This window comes from Pinus tabuliformis, chromosome 7, assembly GCF_031772625.1.
Source record: "Pinus tabuliformis cultivar Carrire ecotype Pingquan chromosome 7, CPIR1, whole genome shotgun sequence".
Classification (NCBI taxonomy): domain Eukaryota; kingdom Viridiplantae; phylum Streptophyta; class Pinopsida; order Pinales; family Pinaceae; genus Pinus; species Pinus tabuliformis.
In genome coordinates, this window is record NC_142293.1 from 103,905,732 (window position 1) to 103,926,860 (window position 21,129).

A 21,129-nucleotide genomic window follows, 5' to 3' on the forward strand; every position below is an offset into this window, starting at 1 on the left:
GAGGGAGTATTACCTCCCGAAGTTTCACTTGGTGGAAAAGTCCTAACCATAAGGGTGAAGACCCCATAGGCAACTTACGCAAGCTACCTATTGTCATCTTAGTAGGCTTGCCTTTCTCATTTTAAGCTAAGGAAGAAGTTCCTAAGGAAGAGTCTGAGATTTTCTATTCATAGATTCCGACTTATCAAGGCAGGTTTTGCCAGCAAATCAAGGTGAAAACTATATATATGGAATGCTTTCATTTTCTTTATTGGAGGTTGGGTGAATGGGGGATGCATAATTGGCTTCAAGGAAAGGCTTAACAATCAAAAGTGATGACCCATGGTCTCAGCATGCGGTGTGTGCCACAAAACAGCAGACACTTAGCATGCTGTATTTAAAATTTTTATCCAAGATTGATGGCTTATTTTTTGCATTGCATTTGAAAAATAGTATTTTGTTTTGGTTGGGGGCACCTACTTTATTTGTGTTAATCATTTTACAACATGTCTTTGATCTCCATTAGTTTTTCGCACAGCTGTGTCATGTCTTTCAGCATGAGTTTTTCGTACAGCTATGTCATGTGTTTCAGCATGAATGTTGCTTTAAGGAGGCAGTCCAATTTATGAAAACATGTTTGGATTCATGGAATGCTTGTTGTTCATTCATGTGAAGTAGTCTTTTCCCTCTTCTATCACTGTTCAGTGATCCATACATTACAGATGGTAGGTAGTTTGCAAAGTGAGTTCGATCATGCACTGACATATTTTAGGGTGCCAGGTATAATCATAATTGGTGGCATCTAGCGTTATGTTACTTGGAAGGCCATGCACATTTGAGTAAAGTGCTTCGTATATATGACTCCCATATCTTGGCTTCTTTGCAAAGAGAGAATGTTGATCCTTCACACGTCATGATTACTATAACCTTTCTCCATTTTTGCTAAATTGGGAGAGTGACCTGGTCTAAGATATTCTTAAGATTACTTAGCATGCGGTGTGTGCCACAAAACAACAGACACTTAGCATGCTATATTTTAAATTTTTATCCAAGATTGATGGCTTATTTTTTGCATTGCATTTGAAAAATAGTATTTTGTTTTGGCTGGGGGCACCTACTTTATTTGTGTTAATCATTTTACAACATGTCTTTGATCTCCATTAGTTTTTCGTACAGCTATGTCATGTGTTTCAGCATGAATGTTGCTTTAAGGAGGCAATCCAATTTATGAAAACATGTTTGGATTCATGGAATGCTTGCTGTTCATTCATGTGAAGTAGTCTTTTCCCTCTTCTATCACTGTTCAGTGATCCATACATTACAGATGGTAGGTAGTTTGCAAAGTGGGTTCGATCATGCACTGACATATTTTAGGGTGCCAGGTATACTCACAATTGGTGGCATCTAGCGTTATGTTACTTGGAAGGCCATGCACATTTGAGTAAAGAGCTCCATATATATGACTCCCATATCTTGGCTTCTTTGCAAAGAGAATGTTGATCCTTCACACATCATGATTACTATAACCTTTCTCCATTTTTGCTAAATTGGGAGAGTGACCTGGTCTAAGATATTCTTAAGATTACTTGCTCTTGGTTTTCATTTGCAATTGGCTGTCTTTTGGGTTCTCAGGTTTACTTGAATGCTCTAGGGTTGCTGTTGAATATTCATGTGCATGGACATTCTGGTATTATTGATGATAGAATGGGAGATCTTTCATATCACCTTCTGGATCAAGTGAGTACTTACAATCATGATATGCATATTGGAAATGCATGGTCCAAAAGGATTACGCTGATGTCTGATAAGTTAATTGCTTCACCTTGTCCTATCTTATTCTGAATAAATGTGATTTAAAACACTAGATGAGATTATGACTATAACAGACATTTACCTATGCAGATTTGACTTCATGATTTATATATTAGACCAAACAATCAAATTGGGATTGACATGTAAATATCAGAAAGAATTATATAGCCATACACGACAGTCACCAAAGAAAGGGGCTTTCTAGAAACATGGGAAAAAATAGATTACAAATGGATGAAAAGACTATTGTTTGAGTGAGAAGTTAAGAATGATTTAAGTGTTGCAACCCCAAAACCTCAGTCAATATTAAATTGACATCATGAAGTAAGAAGAGGTAGCAGAGCACATCTAGAAAAGCATAAATATTTACATAAGAAAGACACGTTATCCAAGATAAGAAAGGCTGACTCAGACCCAAAATGCAGCTTGCAATGAATTGTGATCAAGGCTGGTATCAAATCACAGTGCTGAAATTGAGATGACCAGGGAAGAAGCTCCAGTCACTGGACAATGTAAAACATGGCTAACAACCATGAATGCAACTTCTAAAGTGAATATGATCAGAATACATTTCCACAACATACGTTTATGAACCCAACTGCCAGAGTGATACTAGTAGATCATGAAAAACATGAAATCTGGAGAAGTAATTGCTCTCAAAAGTTTGTGTCTACGCAATATATTAAAATACAAACACATTTAATAATAAAGGAGACTAGAAGCAACTAATAGTTTGAGTTGGTAGCAGGTAGTTCAAGTTTTTTGTTTCTTCTTCTTAGGGGGCTTGAGGGGGGATAAATCTGATTTTTGGGGTTTGTGGAAATAATAACATAAACAAGCTATTGTATTTCCCAATGCAGAATCTCAATGCAGATGGAATGCAGGGATGATTGATAAACCCTGGAAGCAGGTATACTCCACAGAAAATCTTGGCCTCTGAAGGTTCATTTTGGTTTGGATACTGCACACCTGTAGCATATAATCTCACAGAATCAGCTAACTAGAGATCCCAATTAGGCTATTCCTCCTGTAATTCAGTGGAACCTTGTTGTGATTTCATTTCTTGGTATTGCTAAGGCCAATACGAATGTATAACAGTGCCCGACCTGGAATTGTTGGTTAAAAATTGATGGGTTTTAGGCTTGATTGGACAAAGTTTGATGAAAATTAAGGAAATACAGGTTTCTTGCTAAGTCTTCGACAAATGTCCTAAGAATGTGAGCGTAAAAATTCACCAGGGAATTAGAATTTCAAGTGTAATAAAAAAATACAGTATGGATGGCTTGATTCAATTTCATAGCCAATTTCAAAGGAAAATAATACGACTTTTCCCTTTTGTCCATCCCTTTTTCGGTATCACCCTGGCGACGGGGAAACTACCATCACTCGGTAGGAAAAGGAGAATACGAAATATTCATATGTATTCTACCAGCTCTAGGGTCAAGAAACAAGCCAACAATTACACTACAGAGTCTATGAATTCTAAAACCAAACTCCCGCTTAGAACAGTGAGCTATAAGTAAGTAATGCAGGTCAATTCGGATGGAAAGTACATTCACGTAATTGACCAAGTAGCTCACATCACTAATTTGATGAAGCAGAAAAGCAAATAGCAATTGATTCCGCTACATTTAAGCCAGAGGGGCACTTAGCTGTATACCAGCCAGCAAAGGTCCTCGTGTAGAGTGGACTATAGTAGGATTACAGGTGGGCTACCAAAGGTGTCTATGGGCGCGCTGTTACTATAAGAATATAATGGAGCCAATCCCAACCTTCATCAATCGAGATGCCTGAACCCTTGTCTTTATCTATTGCCAAGCTAGTGAAGTCTAGGATTGACAAAGAAAAGTAAGTTCCTAGAGCAACTCAACCTAGATCCTGGTAGAGAACCCATTCCAGGGCCATATCCCGTAGCTTCCCTTCATGTGGTTTCAGGCCCATATCCACTTATAGTACCGTCATTATGCCTATGCTCCCCGAGCTTTTCTGCCTAACCAAAGTCAAGTGCGTCTATCATAGCTGCTTCAATGTGGTTCGATATCACACCCCTGGTGAAGAATGATGCTATGGCTAATAATTTAGAATGATTAATTTTAATGACATATTTAATGTAATTATACATGTTTAATATATCTACAAGACCATTTTTATAAAATATTGTTGATATGGGCCTCAAGAGCTATTAAGTTCCATAGGTTGAAGTTGGGTCAAAATTGTTTTTCAAGGAGTTCAGGGCCATGAGGGCATGATGGAGTAGTAACGATGATGAAGGTTGTAGATGTGGTGTAGTGAGGCCAGGAAGGTCATGATGTCATGGAAGTTTGATCATGGTAGCATGGGGTGGTGTGGGGCCATAGAGGTGGGCTAAGCCTATGTTAATTAATGTGTTGTGAAACCATGTTGGGGTAGGGTGTTACCGTGATAGGGGACCTCCTACTATGCTGTTAACGGGAGAGGGGGGACGGTCATATTTGATATTGGCCATTGGATGACCAATGTCAAATTGCATAAACTTCGTCAGATATAATGTGAAGAACCCTGAGTTGGAACATTGATTACGAACCCCTATGACATTAGTGAGGGAGAGGGGGTCCGAATTGTGTCTTGACCATCCATTTTCAACATGTATCCACCGTTGGATGTTAGGGGCCTTCTGTCAATGTGGATTTGGAACCATGCTAAGGGCATTTGGAACCTGGAATATTAGATTGTGAGGAGCTTGTTAATGGACCAACAATTCGATGTCCAAGGACGATTTTAGAAATTGTATAGGGTTGATATGAGCTATCAGATCTAAGATCAACCAACATAACGACTGTTTGATATTTTAAACTACCAATGGTCGATAAACGAAAGGGACCCTTGAGGTTATGTGGGGTCAACAATAATGCATTTATTAATTTATTTAAAATATTGTAAGATGGGTTATATATATATATGTTGTTTTGCGTTCATGCAATATGAAAAGAGAAGTGGTGGGCTCTGTGTAATTTATTTAAAAACATAAATATGTTATATGTATGACCCTTTTGGGTTGTCACAAGAACTGTGAGCTATTGAGGGTTGGGTTTCATATTTATTTATTATTTATGAATATTTACATAGAGGGGATATACTTTGGTCCATAAGTGTTAAGTTTATATGTTATTTAAATGATTTTCATATTTATATATAGATTAATAATTGGATAATATTTATATAATCAATTAATATATAAACAAAAATATATATATTTATATATCTTAAATAAAACAATATATGAAAATATATGAAATTGTGTGTGGGGTCAGAAAGAAGTTAGCATGTTGGCTAGTTGGAGAAAGAGGCCAAAAAGCTTGTTTACTTCCAATAAGGAACCGAGGAAATCCTAAAGAGAAGAGTGAGAATCACAAGGAATAGGTAAAAATATGGAAGTACAAGAAAATACAAGTACTTTTGACAGGAAAATTAGTTATAGATTTTGAAATATAGTTACAACATTGAGGAAAGTAGGTAGAATTGGAATTTTCTTGGTATGGAGAATTTGACGAAAATTATGCAAACTTAAAAAGACCGTAAGTTACAGCTCACAAATAAGAATTGGGCATATAACAAATAATTAGAATGACAATTTCAGGATGATTATAACTTCCTACCCAAAAATTTGAATTGAAGGTTAAATTTTTGGAAAATTTTGAAGAAAATCTACAAGAGTCTTCACATGTTAAAATGTCATAATAGGTTACAATATTTCAAAGGTCATATATTTTAGCATGGGGATTGGAATAACACAAGTAGATAGTCAATACAAAGAAATTGACGAAGAGGACAACCTGGAAAATCTAGAATTCTTAAGTCAATGATCAATTTGAACAAATTATTTAGGAAACACTATAAGTAAATTTTCAGGGAAAATTTCCTAGTAACATATAGGAGTCAAAAATATGCCCAAGGACCTTAGAGTGAAGAGGAAGTAGTTATGGTTACAAACATAAGCATGAATGATGTTAAAAAAAACTAATGATCATGTAGTGGACCAACCTAAGGGTAGGGATTTGGAAGAAACAATCAAAAATCTCAAATTGGAATTTCTCAACTATAAAGATGACAATGAGAAGCTGATAAAAGATAAACAACATATTAGCAACCAAATATTTAAGAGTTTAAACAAAATTTAGAGTGAATTGACATAGAAAACTGAGTCCAGATTAGCTTATGAGCAAAGTGCATGGTTTATGATGAGAGGTATCGGAAGGTCAAGTCACTCCAAAATTGTTTCTTATCAACACTATCACTCAGCTAGGAAAACAAGTAAAAGGGATTATTTTACTATCGAATCTGATAATATCCATATTTTTTCAACACTTAGAGAAGTTAGAAGAAGAGCAGAAAAGCAAAGCTAAGAAAAATTAAGGCCCCCATATTTAATGGCGAAAATAAGAAAAGGGAAGAAGAAAATACATGGTTGCTAGAGATGAGGAAATATCTTTAATTGTTACACTATTCTTCGAATTTAGAGTCTAGAATTACCATATATCACTTGAATGGAAAGTTGAATCTCTGGTGGAAATATCTTTAATTGTTACACTATTTCTCAATACCTCTGCCTCTGATCACTACCCCATCACTCTAACTTTGGAAACCCACTGTCCTCTTGGCCCTATTCCATTTAAATACAACCCTCTTTGGAATCAGATTCCTGTAGCCAGAGAAATTGTTTAGATGACCTGGAGCCAGCATGTGGAAGGTTCGCCATGCTTTATTTGGGAAACCAAATTAAAAAGAACCAAGCAGATTTTAAAAGATTGGGCCAAAGATAATTATCAGGAGCCAGAGGAGATCAAAAAGAAAGTCAAGAATGAATTAGAAGGTGTGCAGTCAAGGATCGAAGAGCATGGATTATCGCAGCAAAATAAGGAGCAAGAAAGTGTATTATACACACAACTGAGTCACATTAATAGGGAGGAAGAAACCAAGTGGCGTTTAAAATCTAGACAATTATGGCTTCAAGGAGGAGACAAAAATACAGGCTACTTCCACAAACAGGCCACTGCTCGAAAGCTCAGGAACGATGTAAACACAATCCTGGACAGCGAAGGAAATCGACACAGCACTCAAGAAACCATAAGGAAGGCTGCCTCCAAGCACTACAGGGACCTCCTAACTGAAATCAAAGGGGCAGAAGACTATTCCGACTTGCTCCAGCATCTGCCCAAAGGAGTCACTAAGGAGATGAATGACAACCTTAGCAAGGAAATTGAAGAAGAGGAAATTAAAAGAGCAATCTGGAGTCTACACCTTGATAAGGCGCTTGGGCCTGACAGATTCCCCATCTGTTTTTTCAGGGAGTTCTAGACTCTGATAAAAAAGGACCTGACAAAGATGATTCGATGGGCACAAAGAAAAGGGAAAATAGGAGGATTCACCAATTCCACCTTTCTTGCCCTCATACCTAAGGAAAATTGGTGCTCTTCCTTTTCCAGATTCCGACCCATTTCCCTCTGCAATTCCTCCTACAAAATTCTATCCAAAATCTTAGCTACCAGACTCAAACCCCTCCTTCCCTCCCTGATTTTTGAAAATCAAGGAGGTTTCCTGCCCAACAGACATATCACTGATTCCATTCTCCTTGTCCAAGAAGCCATCCACTCGAGTTTATCCAGGAAAGAGAAAGGATTTGTCCTAAAACTCAATCTGGCGAATGCCTTCGATAGAGTAAGGCATTCCTTCCTTATTGCTGTCCTAAAAAAGATGGGCTTCGAATCTCCCTTCATTAATATTATTGTAGCTTGTATCTCTAGGCCATGGATCTCCCCCCTGATCAACGGTAGGCCAGGTGAAGCATTCCAATCTTCCCGAGGTCTCAGACAGGGTTGTCTCCTCTCTCCCTACCTCTTCATCCTCATGGCAGAATCCTTTAGTCAAGCTTTGGACCACAATCGGAGAGTGGGCCTTATAACCGGTATCAAATTCGGGAATGGAGCAAAAAACATTAATCACTCACAGTTTGCTGATGATACCTTATTAATTGGAGGAGCCTCCAGCATAATAGCAAGGCAATTCAAGAAACTCCTTGTCCAATTTATGGGGTACTCTGGAGGCTTGGTCAATCAGCTCAAAAGCTGTATATATGAATGGAACACTTCAAATCAGGTTATCCATAGCATTGCAAACATATTTGGTGTCACATGCAAGCTGGAATGGACCCACTTTTCCTATCTGGGCATGCCAATGAGCTTGGGCCCTTTGAAGGCTGAAACTTGGAACGGAATCATTGACAAGGTAAAGAGAAAAGTGCAGCAATGGGGAACATTGTGGCTCAACCCTGCAGGCCGGCTCATTCTCCTTAAATCAGGTATCACTTCCCTTCCCCTTTACCGTTTTTCTCTATATCAAGCTCCTGCCATTTTTCACCATAAATTGGAGGTTGCACTTCGCCACTTCCTTTGGCAAGGGGGGAAGAATGATAAAAACAAGTTTAATTTAGTTAGTTGGAAGCATGTAATCCAAACCCAAGATAGAGGAGGTCTTGGTATTAGATCGCCAAAGTTCTTAAATTTGGCCTTTGGAGCGAAAATAGTATGGAGGTTAATAACGAGACCCTCATCGTGGTGGAAAAAGGTGTTGGAGATCAAATATCTAAACTTCCAAAGGCAGAAGCTCCTTGACTCCAATATCCCCAACAGAGACTCCACTAAAATCTGGAGGTTATGCAAGAAAGCCCTACCTCTTATGATTCAAAATATTTCGAAAGTTCTAGGGGGGGAGCCAGCATCAACTTTGGAACTGACAAAATCCAGGGACAACAACCATTGATCATGCATAAAGAGGCCATACCCGTCATCAAATTTCTTAACAATAGAGGCATCCATCATCTGGCTCAAATTTCCAGTTGGGACCCTCATTCCATGCCTGGACTGGTTGGTCCTTCCCAGAAATCCCCAACGCTTTAGAACCCAGCCTTAGCTATCTGAAGTCTCTCCTCCACATCAAGGCTCTCATCAAGGAAGGTGAAAGGGATGGTTTTCGCTAGGACTCAACAGGAACAAATTATACAGTCAGAGCAGGCCATCAACACCTTTGCAATAGCACCTTTCAGATGAATTTGTGGAACCATTGGAAAATTGTTTGGAGATCAGAGGCTCTCCCAAAAATAAATTTTTTTATATGGCTCCTGCTGAAAGGCAAAATCTTAACAACAGAGAACCTAAAAAGAAGAGGCATCAACGGCCCATCCAGATGCCCCAACTGTTGCAATGCCAAAGAAACAATGCATCATCTATTCATAGAATGCCCTTTTGCTGTTGAATGCTGAGAAAAGATGTCTTCCACTGGAAATTTAATTTGGGAACCTCAGCATACCATAGCGGAAAGAATCTACAAATGGAGAAAATGTTGCCCCTGGAAAGAAAAAAAAAGCAACTTGGTGAAGAGAGTATGGAACATTCTCCCTCACACCTTGCTATGGCGTATCTGGTTAGCTAGAAATCGAAAATTTTTCCAAGACAAGAGCTCAACTACACAAATAACCTGCAACAAATCCATAATCCTTGCTCTGGAAACTATCTCAATCAACACCACTGGAAAGATAGATGCAACAAGATATAGTGTGGAGGAGCGAGATTTCATAAGTTACATTCTGGAAAAAAATCATAATGTACAGGAAGGTAGTAGGAGGGATGCACAGAGAAAGGCAGAAGCTAGCTCATGGAAAGTTAGATTAAAAGAAGAGGAGTTTGCCAATTGGATACAAAACTGCAACTGCTTCTATCTATTCTTCGACAAGGCATCTAAATCAAATCCTGGTACAACTGGAGCAGGGGGGCTGATTATCAACGCCAATGAGGAGTGCATCCTCCATTATGAGTGGGGTCTAGGGAAGGTCTCAAATAATAGAGTTGAAGCACTAGCTTTGTTTCAGGGCCTAACTCAGCTAGGCAAACTGAGGATAAAGAAGGCAAAGGTATTCGGTGATTCCTCTGTTGTCATCTGCGTAATGGTCCATCAGCAGGACTCTCCCAACACTCTCCTTTAGCAAATTAACAGACGCAATAAAATTTTGTATCAGGCAATGGATGACATTCAATACTACCATATTCTTCGTAACCTGAACAAGAGGGCTGACAGTTGCGCCAACAGTGCGTGTGTAAGGCCAGTTGGCACCCTAAGCTGCAACTCTAAGGAGACTTACCAACCTTTGCCATGACTCCAAATAAACTCAACAACGTTAAGCCTAAAAGCACTGACAGAATCGACTGGAATCATCTTCCTCGGGATTTCAACAAGATTGCTTACTACAGCAGGATATTGCAAGGACACGAAATCCACAAAATACTCATTAAGCTTGACAATCTCATCAAATCTGCCGGCATATGTCTCCTCAGATCTGATTCATGGATCCTCCAGGACATCTCTCTGGTCTACCCTCAGGATTCCCTCCTTCATCCCGTGACTGGTTGGTCCCTCTCCCGCCTCACCACTCTCCAGCTTCTTCCTATATCTCACCCCCTTCCTTCATTCATCAACGCTAAGTATTCCTCACTTCGTCGCTTGCTCCCTGTTATTGCTTCCAAGCGAACTTGTCCTCAGGTGATTTCTCGTGTGCTGTGTTGTCTATCGAACCGTCGCTTCTGCTTCAGAGATAGTCTCTGCCCTCTGTGTAGCGATCCGAACCTGTCTAACCATGATTCAAATTTCCAGGAAAAAAAAATTGTTAACTAAAAAGTAAGACTCTTTATCTAAATTATTGATAAGAATCAGATAAGCCCTCAAATTAAAATCTTCTGAACTATTTTGAGCCTACAAAGGGATCAAATTTCTAAGGTGCATGCTTTTTGTTTACATCCATATTAACTCTAGATTTAGTGAGCATAGAGGGGGATTTAATTTCTTGATGATAATGTTAGAGTTTGTTCTATTTGCAGAGTTTGTGAAATCTTACAAAGACCCGGGATTTCACACGAGTGAGAGAGACAATTTACTTGATGTGGTTTATAAACATGTATATGCATCTCCTTGATAGGGATGAGTAAGTGGAGGGATATGGAGATGAGTATGAGATTGTTTTGTGTGAGAAATCCATCACAACTTGCTAGATTTCTCACTCTACAATGTTTCTATGTGCTTGAGTTTGCGCTAAAAGGAAATCTAACACATGTTAGGTTTTCTTTGACATTGAAATGTTGTTAATCTAGCACACATTAGACTTATTTAGTCCTAAAATTTTGTTATGTTCTTGTGTTTGTGCTAGAAGGAAATATAGCATGTGTTAGATTTCTTTCAAATTTAGATGTGTTTGTGTTTCTGTTGGAAGAAAATTTAACACAAGTTAGATTTCTTATACTCTACAATGTTGTTGTTGGCAATGTGCTTGTACTTGTGGTAGACATAAATGTAGCACTTGCTAGATTTCTCAATTTACAATGTTTCTATGTGCTCAAGTTTGCGCTAAAAAGAAATCTAACACATGTTAGATTTTATTTTACATTGCAATGTTGTTAATTTAGCACACATTAGACTTATTTAGTCCTACAATGTTGTTATGTTCTTGTGTTTTTGCTTGAGGGTAATATAACATGTGTTATATTTCTTTCAAATTAGAATGTGCTTATTTGTGTTGGAAGAAAATTTAATACAATTTATAATTCTTATACTCTACAATGTTGTTGTTGGCAACTTGCTTGTATTTGTGGTATACATAAATCTAACACTTGCTAGATTTCTCATTCTAAAATGTTTCTATGTGCTTGAGTTTGCGCTAAAATGAAATCTAACACATGTTAGATTTTCTTTTACATTGCAATGTTGTTAATCTAGCACACATTAGACTTATTTAGTCCGACAATGTTGTTATGTACTTGTGGTTGTGATAGAAGGAAATATAGCACGTGTTAGATTTCTTTCAAATTTAAATGTGCTTGTGTTTGTGTTGGAAACAAATTTAACACAAGCTAGATTTCTTATACTCTACAATGTTGTTGTTAGCAACGTGCTTGTATTTGTGGTAGACATAAATCTAGCACTTGCTAAATTTCTCACTCTACAATGTTTCTATGTGCTTGAGTTTTCTTTAAAAGGAAATCTAACACATGTTAGATTTTCTTTTACATTGCAATATTGTTAATCTAGCACACACTAGACTTATTTAGTCCTACAATGTTGTTATGTATTTCTGTTTGGGCTAGAAGGAAATATAGCATGTGTTAGATTAATTTCAAATTTAAATGTGCTTGTGTTTGTGTTGGAAGAAAAATTAAACAAGCTAGATTTCTTATACTCTACAATGTTGTTGTTGTCAATGTGCTTGTATTTGTGGTAGACATAAATCTCGCACTTGCTAGATTTCTCAATCTACAATGTTTCTATGTGCTTGAGTTTGTGCCAAAAGGAAATGTAACACATGTTAGATTTTCTTTTACATTGCAATGTTGTTAATCTAGAACAAATTAGACCTATTTAGTCCTAAAATGTTGTTATGTTCTTGTGTTTGTGCTAGAAGGAAATATGACATGTGTTAGATTTCTTTCAAATTTAAATGTGCTTGTGTTTGTGTTGGAAGAAAATTTTACACAAGCCAGATTTCTTATACTCTACAATGTTGTTGTTGGAAACGTGCTTGTATTTGTGGTAGACATAAATCTAGCACTTGCTATATTTCTCAATCTACAATGTTTCTATGTCCTTGAGTTTGCACTAAAAGGAAATCTAACACATGTTAGATTTTCTTTTACATTGCAATGTTGTTAATCTAGCACACATTAAACTTATTAAGTACTACAATGTTGTTATGTTCTTGGGTTTGTGCTCGAAATATAACATGTGTTAGATTTGTTTCAAATTTAAATTTGCTTGTGTTTGTGTTGAATAAAATTTAACACAAGCTACATTTCTTATACTCTACAATGTTTCTATGTGCTTGAATTTGTACTAAAAGTAAATCTAACACATGTTAGATTTTCTTTTACATTGCAATGTTGTTAATCTAGCACACATTAGACTTATTTAGTCCTACAATGTTGTTATGTTCTTGTGTTTGTGCTAGAAGGAAATATAGCATGTGTTAGATTTCTTTTCAATTTAAATGTGCTTGTGTTGGTGTTGGCAATGTGTTTGTATTTGTGGTAGACATAAATCTAACACTTACTAGATATCTCAATCTACAATGTTTCTATGTGCTTGAGTTTGCGCTAAAAGGAAATCTAACACATGTTAGATTTTCTTTACCATTGCAATGTTGTTAATCTAGAACACATTAGACTTATTTAGTCCTAAAATTTTGTTATGTTCTTGTGTTTGTGTTGGAAGAAAATTTAACACAAGCTAGATTTCTTATACTCTACAATGTTGTTGTTGGCAACATGCTTGTATTTGTGGTAGACATAAATCTAGCACTTGCTAGATTTCTCACTCTTCATCTAGTAATTTTTACATTTCTAGGGCTCTCATACACCAACTAGCTTAGGCTAGTGTCTTGGATTAGGATTTAGTTAACAATCCAAGACAGTAAAACAAAAAAGTAGTCGATCTTGCAGTAGGATAAATCCAACTGTTACATTTATGCTATGGGAAAGCTCCTCTTAAAGGAGAAGCACGAGATCGTGTCCGAACCAGTGAGGGGATCAATCCTCCTTCATTGGGAACGACGCCAGATACGCACGTACTACAAACGGTAAACCTCGGATTAACCATTGTCGAGGAGCCTGGGGTGAGTTGTCGGTAAACCTTGTATTATTATCAAGGAGCCGGCAAGGGGATTGAGCTTGTTACTTTGCCCTTGCGTGCTATCGGATCGTAGACTGTTCCCCCAAGTATATTTGTTGCTGTTGGTGACCTTAGTGACTATTATCTTTAGGGTTCTACCCAAGGTGACGGTGGAGGGAAGATCCCACTGTACTTGGAGCAGACGTTGGCTAGACTCACTTGGATTTTCTGGGGGGGTTCTCTTCACTCGAGACGGTTAAAGTGGAGGAACTTGTGCCAGTCTATTCATTAAGCAGGTTGTCGGGGTAACTGTTCCACCCGCCACTTCTGTACTGAATTTTGCGATGTTGGATTTCATCACCAACTAGTGTTTTCGGTCCGGAAGGTTACTGTTTGTGTGTGGTTTGACTCCTAGATTTGATAGCGCGTGTTAATTTGTTTGTTTTTACTTTTAGAGACCATAGGTGTGAATTGTGAATTTTAATTATTAGGTGCGAATTGTGAATTGTTAATTTTAGTTTTAATTGTTAATAAAATTCACTGAAGTTGAATATAATGGCAAATGTTCCAGAATTTGTCACTAGAAAGCCTTAGCTTCTAGGGAGGTCGGTTTTGTCCGCAAAATTGACTCTTTCCACATGACAAAATGACGACCATACCGGGGAATCCATGGATTTGATTGATTTCTCTTTTGTTTGATACTTTGATTTGAGAAAAGTTCGATTTCTTTCTGGTTTTTGACTGTTTCACTGTGAATTTGGGTGGAATAGCTTAGGATTGATTTAGTTTTTTTATTTTTCTTGGTTTTGAGAGCAGTACGCACCCTCTGCGTTAAATGTGCTTGTGTTTGTGTTGGAAACAAATTTAACACAAGCTAGATTTCTTATACTCTACAATGTTGTTGTTAGCAACGTGCTTGTATTTGTGGTAGACATAAATCTAGCACTTGCTAAATTTCTCACTCTACAATGTTTCTATGTGCTTGAGTTTTCTTTAAAAGGAAATCTAACACATGTTAGATTTTCTTTTACATTGCAATATTGTTAATCTAGCACAAGCTAGACTTATTTAGTCCTACAATGTTGTTATGTATTTCTGTTTGGGCTAGAAGGAAATATAGTAACGTGCTTGTATTTGTGGTAGACATAAATCTAGCACTTGCTAGATTTCTCAATCTACAATGTTTCTATGTGCTTGAGTTTGTGCCAAAAGGAAATGTAACACATGTTAGATTTTATTTTACATTGCAATGTTGTTAATCTAGCACACATTAGACTTATTTAGTCCTACAATGTTGTTATGTTCTTGTGTTTGTGCTCGAAGGAAATATAACATGTGTTAGATTTCTTTCAAATTCAAATCTGCTTGTCTTTGTGTTGGAAGAGAATTTAACACAACCTAGAATTCTTATACTCTACAATGTTGTTGTTGGCAATGTGGTTATATCTGTGGTAGACATAAATCTAGCACTTGATAGATTTCTCACTCTACAATGTTTCTATGTGATTGATTTTGTGCTAAAAGGAAATCTAACACATGTTAGATTTTCTTTTTACATTGCAATGTTGTTAATCTAGCACACATTAGACTTATTTAGTCCTACAATGTTGTTAAGTTCTTGTATTTGTGCTAGAAGGAAATATAACATGTGTTAGATTTTTTTCAAATTTAAATGTGCTTGTGTTTGTCTTGGAAGAAACTTTAACACAAGCTAGATTTCTTATACTCTACAATGTTGTTGTTGGCAATGTACTTGTATTTGTGGTAGACATAAATCTAGTACTTACTAGATTTCTCACTCTACAATGTTTCTATGTGCTTGAGTTTGCACTAAAAGGAAATCTAACACATGTTACATTTTATTTTACATTGCAATGTTGTTAATCTATCACACATTAGACTTATTTAGTCCTACAATGTTGTTATGTTCTTGTGTTTATGCTTGAAGGAAATATAACATGTGTTAGATTTCTTTTAAATTAAAATGTGCTTGTGTTTGTGTTGGAAGAAAATTTAACACAATCTAGAATTCTTATACTCTACAATGTTGTTGTTAGAAACATACTTGTATTTATGGTAGACATAAATACAACACTTGCTAGATTTCTCATCCTACAATGTTTCTAGGAGCTTGAGTTTGCACTAAGAGGAAATCTAACACATGTTCTACATTTGAATAGCTATTATTGTGAGTTCTACACTTTTTATTGTTCTTGTTCATTTTGTTACACATACAATGATGCGAGTAGTTATAGTATTTATAAATTCGTATTTTCTTCAATAAATGAAGAATGTGATAATAATATTTTACTTTATTTTCAGAAACCATGGACTATGAAGCTAGTGAGAATTCAAAGGAAGCATCCAAGGAAAAAGGAAGTTCAAGAAACACAACACCAAATTCTTTAAATGGTATGAGAATTTTAAATTAGTTTATACTTTGTTACAATTGTTAGACATTATGTTAATAAGTGGTTGTTGATTAATAAAAACCATGGAAATAGCCTTAGGAGTGGTTTTTTAATGAGGACAACCCATACCAACATGGGTAATTTTTTTTCCCGAGCAATTTTAGCTAGGTGATAACTATTGGCATCATATAGTAAACTTGCATAACATATGTACTTATTTATTATTGTGCGTGTAAATGGAAATCGTGTATTATAAGGTTGTTTAATAATATTTGGTATTTGATGTCTTCCATATTCTTTTTTATTTTCTAGAAACTGTGGAAACTGGTGTGCGTGAAATTCGAAGTAAAGTAGTGAAGAGAAAAAGAAAAACAAGTGATAGACAAACGATGCCTCCTTCAACTGGTATGGTGGTTTTATATTTTTTGTACTTTTTTAGAAATGGTTGGATTAGGTGGTTTCTTTTCATAGCAATTTTACCTAGGTGATAACTTTTGGTGTCATATAGTAAACTTGCATTAAAATATGTACTCATTTATTATTGTGCATGTAAAAGGAAATCGTGTATTATAAGGTTGTTTAATAATATTCGGTATTTTATGTAGTCAATAATTTTTTTTTTTTTTAGAAACTGTGGAATCTGGTGCGCCTGAAATTCGAAGTAAAATAGTGAAGAAGAAACAAAAAATAAGTGATTTACAAACGATGCCTCCTTCAACTGGTATGTGGTTTTATATTTTATGTACACTCTCTTAGAAATGGTTAGATTATGTGATTTTTCAATATTTAAAAGAACATTATGTGACAATATTTGAAATTATATTTTCAATTTGATTCATGCAAATATTTTTTTTGTTGTTATTTGTAGAATTGGTTGGCCCTAAAGAAAATGAAATGTTACAACTATCACTTAAGAAAAAAAAAAGTTATTCAACTCAAATGGCAGTATCAATAACACCTTCTACTTCTACTTTTGAAATGATTAAAAAATACAATACAACTAATAAATATGAGTTTGTGCAAGACTGGTACATCCAAATAGAAGCTCCCCTGAATATGTTTCCTGATATGTATCTATTTGGATCAATAGATCGAAAAGAACCAGAGATATTAGGAATAATAATTAATTGCTATGCTTGCAATGAAAATGGCATTGACTTTCAAGTGGAAATGATTAAAGAAAATGATGTAAAATTAATTTCATGTCAAGTGGAGTATACAAATTTTAGACCAGATTTGATTGAAGCTTCAAGTACTGATTCAACAAATACGATAAAGAATTCAATGTTCAAGTTGGATAACTATGAGAGCTTATCTAAATCTGGACTAACTAGTTGCGCAGATCTTTTAAAACGCATTGCCACCGTTTTGAGATATCGCTATGTAAGAAGTAAAAAAACATCATCTGTACTTCTTCATTTACAACAAAAAGGTAAATTTCTTGATAAAATACCAGATGATAAACTTGATTCTCAATTACTTGCTTTGAGAAGAGTATATTTATCTGATTTGGAGGAGAACATAACAGAAAGTGATTTCAAGCCTACTACAAAATTTCAAAATACTAGGAAAGTTGAATATGAGACAACAAACCTTGCAAATCAATGTGATGAGATTCATGAAGCCTTCAAGCATTGCTATCTATTTTCAAACTCCTTTAGTAGAAAAGTGGCTATTGAAAGATGCATAGAAGCTCCTAAGGTGTTCAAATTAAGATCACGAGATGATTTAAATGTTCAAGTATTAGTGAAATCATTCTTAGAAAAATTTCAAACCTCATTACCTGATGCTCTTCTGATTCCATTTGACATCAATGAGTCTGATCCATTGGTAAACTCTATCAAAATTATAAATGAGACAGATCTAAATTCCAAGAATATCAATTTTTGGATAGTTGATGGTCAACACACCATTCAAGCAGCGAAAGAAATTTTAACAAATCCTAAATATAATGTATCTACAGAAGCGAAAAAAAAATATAAAAAACGTAATGCTCGATTCTTGCATCCATCAGTTGAACCCACTGAGGTGATCCGCATTTGTTGTCAATTAAATTCTGCAAATAAGGTGTTCTACAAAACTCCATTTATTGATTGTGTGCACTCGGCAAGGCATTTCTTAATTGCCAATGACAAATTAAAGAAAAGAAGGATTGGATGTTCTAAGACGGCTGAAGACAAGGTATGTAATTTTAATTATTTTTACATTTAACATTTTATTATTGTATCTATTTTTATTGTAGATAAATGACTATAGTTGATAATATAAGTCATTTTTTTTCATATTTATAATGAAATTTCATTAGTTTGTAAAACCTTATTTAGTTTCATTTTTACATTGAATTCTTATTAGTTTATATTTCTTATTTTATATATCAGGTTGATGATGAAATGTTGTGCTCATTCTTCGACTGTCCAATTACAAATTTTTCTGATAAAAAAATTCTCTTATATCTCGAGGAACCTATTTGGGATAAATGGGACACTGTTTTTAACTGTTACCAACTAGGCACATTAAAGTGTTCTCCAAGCCAACCTGATTTTGAGAACTACAAGAGAAATAGTCTACACAGTTTGACAGCAGCTACTCTTCGGCCCCTTCAGGGATTAACCATGGAAGAAATTGCTTCAGTAGCAGATAAGCTATTGGATGGAACCATTTGGTTTTCTATTCCACATAATCATCCATCAAATGCCACAAAATTAAAAGATTATTGTTCTAAATTGAAAACCAACAGAACAATATTGGATGCAATGGTAACATATTGTCAAAGTCATGATCAGAACTTGAATGAGATGACTCTTACCACATTCAACATTCTTGAGCATTATGAAATTAATGATATCATATTTACCAATTTTTGCAACACGGTGGAGGGGTCTACTTATGTCAAAGGAACACGTAATACAAAGATAGAGTCCCTTTCTCAGCAAGCATGTGGAGTCCTTGACAGAATAATAAATGGATCGACAAGTGTTCAACAGGTTGACAACAATTTTGAATTTGGTTGTCATTTTGGGGGCCCTGATCTTTTGTCAACACTTTTGCACTCTTTTCCATGTCAGTTGCAACCAGTTTTACATACTGACCTTGTTGTTTTGGATACACTAGCTTTGAAAAAAGAACAATTCCACAAGGGATATTATATTGAATTTTTTCGATTTCTTATCGAAAAAAATGAGTTGAATGACTTTACTACAGTTCTCTTAGTAGAAATTTGGTTTTGTAATGATGTACGCCAGTCTTTGGAAATTTCCATAAAGAACTCCAAGTTCAACTATAAAATGACTAGTGGCATTTATGAATATAAGTCCCAGAACAATTATAGTTATGATGTAGTTCTTACTATACATTTCTATACTTCAGAATTAAAAATTTTGGAGGCTATCAAATACTCTCACACATTCGATGAAAATGAGAGAGATTATGATTTCTGGATGGATTTATTGGAAAAACACCAACAATGTAGTGATGCAAAAGTGGTCATTTCTCTTTATGCGGGGACAAATTTAATCAAGGCCTGTTGTACATATGGAAGAAGAATTTCATGTGTTGTGCAAACAGAGACACAAAGGACAATCATTTTAAATACTTACAAATATTTTCAACTATCAAATCAAGGATCCATTAACTTCTTTGAAAATTCAGGTACTACAATTCATTCTTTTTTCTTATAATACTTTGGATAATATTTTGTTCATATTTCTTAATTGTCAAAGTGTTTACTAAAATAATTAATGATGGAGATTCTAAAACAGAGAATGATGAAAGTGGGAAGCAAAAAAATAATCAACATAGTGCTCATGATGTTGAAAAAAGTATAGAGATGGAAATAGGAGGAGAAGGAGGAGAGGAAGAAGTTATCATACCAGGTACATAATTTTATTGGATTTTGCTCTTGATAATTTTTCAATTTATTTAATTTCCTTATTCATAACATTTTTGGATGACTATTACAGGGAATTATGAGATGAATGGAATTAATCAAGACAATGACCATGGCACGATGGAGATAGAAATGGGTATTAATCAACATAACTCTATCATTTTTATTTATTTTATTATTATGCTAAATTATTATTTTTATTATGGTGATTCATATCATCTCATATGTTGATTGTAGTTCGAAATAAAGAGAATGAATATAATTACCAGGGACTGTCCCACAAAACTACAATCAAGACCAAAATATTATTATGGACGATTATAGATGATTCTTTTTTTGTATAGTTGTTTAATGAATTTTGTTCATCGTCACAATTTATAACATTTTTTATGTTTATTATAGCGACAAGCAAGGAGAACCAAGACATTGATCAAATGAAAGTTAAACAAAACTTTAATCAAGAACAAAATATAACATCAGGTACTTATAATTTCTCCACTTGTTTTCCTTATTATTTAATGATTCTATTTATTTTCACAATTCAAAATATTTTATATGTTTAATTTGGAGACAGCTAAAGGTAACAAAGATGATGATGACGTGCAATGTTACAAATATGAAGATAATGTCATATCAGATACTTATAACTTGTCTTATTGTTTATCTTATTATTCTTCAAACTCTAATTCTTGTAACTACCTTAACGTTGTATATTTTTATTATAGGAACAAATAAAAAATATAAAATTAACAATCAAAATAATGTTAAAGGTGTGTGTGTGTGTTTCTTTCTTTTTAAAGGTTGCATTACTAATGTTTTTCTTGGTATTGGTATTTGATTGAAGGTTTAATAGGAAGTACAATTGGTATTTGATTGAATGTTTAATATGTTTACTCCAGGTTCTATCAAGATGATAAAAGAACTTATTGTTTCATCTATAAATAGCGCGAAAACCTTTCAAGGTAAGTGTATCGTTTCAACAATTTTTTTTAGTAATTTTTGTAACATGAATAAAATGGTTTGATTGGTACATCCAAAGTGTTTACTAAAATAATTAATGATGGAGATTCTAAAACAGAAAATGATGAAAGTGGGAAGCAGAAAAATATTCAACATAGTGCTCATGATGTTGAAAAAAGTATAGAGATGGAAATAGGAGGAGAAGGAGGAGAGGAAGAAGTTATCATACCAGGTACATAATTTTTTTGATTTTTGCTCTTGATAATTTTTCAATTTATTTAATTTCCTTCTTCATAACATTTTTGGATGACTATTACAGGGAATTATGAGATGAATGGAATTAATCAAGACAATGACCATGGAACGATGGAGATAGAAATGGGTATTAATCAACATAACTCT